Raw genomic sequence first — 3067 nt, forward strand, 5'->3', positions numbered from 1 at the left:
TGTTTGATTTTGCCTCTGTGGGTTTGGGGTTGTTTACCATACGTGTTGATTCATCCAGAGCTAATTGAGTGATCAGGGTTTGTTCCCCTACAAGTAACCAACTAATAATTCTTTTAGTGTTTTAAAATGGGGATCCTACATTGAATGGCTGCTAAATCCCATTAGATTCCATTACATTTAACAGTTTGTGTTCCTGTTAGCTTTTACTTACTGTTCGTAATGCTAGACTTTTGGTTTGTTTGTTTGTTTGTTTGTTTTTAGTAATCCTGCCTTCAGAGTGGCTCTAATGCTTTTCTCCACCTACACACTGTATATACTTAGCTGGTATTAATGCACAGACCTAATCGTACACTGCTCAAAAAAATAAAGGGAACACTTAAACAACACAATGTAACTCGAAGTCAATCACACTGCTGTGAATCCTCCTTGACAATCAATTTCACATGCTGTTGTGCAAATGGAATAGACAACAGGTGGAAATTATAAGCAATTAGCAAGACACCCCCAATAAAGGAGTGGTTCTGCAGGTGGTGACCACAGACCACTTCTCAGTTCCTATGCTTCCTGGCTGATGTTTTGGTCACTTTTGAATGCTGGCGGTGCTTTCACTCTAGTGGTAGCATGAGACGGAGTCTACAACCCACACAAGTGGCTCAGGTAGTGCAGCTCATTCAGGGTGGCACATCAATGTGAGCTGTGGCAAGAAGGTTTGCTGTGTCTGTCAGCGTAGTGTCCAGAGCACGGAGGCGCTACCAGGAGACGTGGAGGCGGCCGTAGGAGGGCAACAACCCAGCAGCAGGACCGCTACCTCCGCCTTTGTGCAAGGAGGAGCAGGAGGAGCACTGCCAGAGCCCTGCAAAATGACCTCCAGCAGGCCACAAATGCGCATGTGTCTGCTCAAACGGTCAGAAACAGACTCCATGAGGGTGGTATGAGGTCCCGACGTCCACAGGTGGAGGTTGTGCTTACAGCCCAACACGTGCAGGACGTTTGGCATTTGCCAGAGAACACCAAGATTGGCAAATTCGCCACTGGCGCCCTGTGCTCTTCACAGATGAAAGCAGGTTCACACTGAGCACATGTGACAGACGTGACAGAGTCTGGAGACGCCGTGGAAAACGTTCTGCTGCCTGCAACATCCTGCATGACCGGTTTGGCGGTGGGTCAGTAATGGTGCGGGGTGGCATTTCTTTTGGGGGCCGCACAGACCTCCATGTGCTCGCCAGAGGTAGCCTGACTGCCATTAGGTACCGAGGTGAGATCCTCAGACCCCTTGTGAGACCATATGCTGGTGCGGTTGGCCCTGGGTTCCTCCTAATGCAAGACAATGCTAGACCTCATGTGGCTGGAGTGTGTCAGCAGTTCCTGCAAGAGGAAGTCATTGATGCTATGGACTGGCCCGCCCGTTCCCCAGACCTGAATGCAATTGAGCACATCTGGGACATCATGTCTCGCTCCATCCACCAACGCCACGTTGCACCACAAACTGTCCAGGAGTTGGCGGATGCCTTAGTCCAGGTCTGGGAGGAGATCCCTCAGGAGACCATCCGCCACCTCATCAGGAGCATGCCCAGGCGTTGTAGGGAGGTCATACAGGCACGTGGAGGCCACACACACTACTGAGCCTCATTTTAAGTTGTTTTAAGGACATTACATCAAAGTTGGATCGGCCTGTAGTGTGGTTTTCCGCTTTGATTTTGAGTGTGACTCCAAATCCAGACCTCCATGGGTTGATAGATTTGATTTCCATTGATAATTTTTGTGTGATTTTGTTGTCAGCACATTCAACTATGTAAAGAAAGGAGTATTTAATGAGATTATTTCATTCATTCAGATCTAGGATGTGTTATTTTAGTGTTCCCTTTATTTTTTTGAGCAGTGTATTTGCTTTCAGTGGTCTTGATTAAAGCCACATGTAGGCAGTAGTGAAGTCTGGCAGAAATCCTTAACAAGGCAATGACCCTGCTTTGCCCTGAACAAGTGTTAACTAGGGTTGGTGTTACCACAGAATGTAGTTTCTCTCCAATATCAAATAATTCAAGGACCAGAATATTAGAATTGTTAATATTGGAAGCAGCTACTGTAAATATATATTGATTATCGGCTAATAATTTTACCAAGATTAGGCTTTTCTTTTTAGAATATTCTGTATGTCTGTACAGTAAATTAATGTTTATTGTGTGAATGCTCTGAACTAACGAGGTGATCGCTGCACAACAGCATAAGAGTTTATGCCCCAAATGTAATCTAACATGAGAAGCATGCTGTAGATACTTTGGGGAGACTACCAGCATGTACTACAATATACTGTTCACTACAAATGAGATAGATAGAGATATAGACATGATAGCATCACGCAGTTGCTGCAGATTTGTCGGCTGCACATCCGTGTTGCGATTCTCCTGTTCCACCACATCTCAAAGGTGCTCTATTGGATTGAGATTTGGTGACTGCGGAGGCCACTGGAGTACAATGAAGTCATTATCATGTTCAAGAAACCAATTTAAGATGACTTGACTTTTGTGACATGGTGCATTATCCTGCTGGAAGTAGCCATCAGAAGACGGGTACACTGTGGTCATAAAGGGATGGACATGGTCAACAATACTCAGGTAGACTGTCTTGTTTAAACAATCCTCAGTTGGTCCTAAGGGGCCCAAAGTGTGCCAAGAAAATATCCCCCACACCATTACACCACCAGCAGCCTGAACCGTTGCTACAAGGCAAGGTGGATCCATGCTTTCATGTTGTTAACACCAAAGTCTGGAGGAGAGCTTTGTAGAATACCTTTTCCATAAATCCCAGCACATCCCATGAGCTATCACCTTCACTCTTGCTTTTGAGAGATGAGTTTGCCTACACAAACAGTGAAGACTTGTCAGCTGCTGTCTTTCACATGGGATATTTCCCTTTTCATATACTGTACATAATAGTCTGTATTTCTGAGCAGACTGCCTCACTGGTGTTTCCTTCAATCTGCAAGGATATGATGATGTAGGCAAAAGGTCCAAGTGGAGCAGCAGGTGTTATGCAGTCTTAACCTTGGATAAAAGAGATAATAATAAGA

This window comes from Micropterus dolomieu, linkage group LG06 (assembly GCF_021292245.1).
Source record: "Micropterus dolomieu isolate WLL.071019.BEF.003 ecotype Adirondacks linkage group LG06, ASM2129224v1, whole genome shotgun sequence".
In the NCBI taxonomy this organism is placed as follows: domain Eukaryota; kingdom Metazoa; phylum Chordata; class Actinopteri; order Centrarchiformes; family Centrarchidae; genus Micropterus; species Micropterus dolomieu.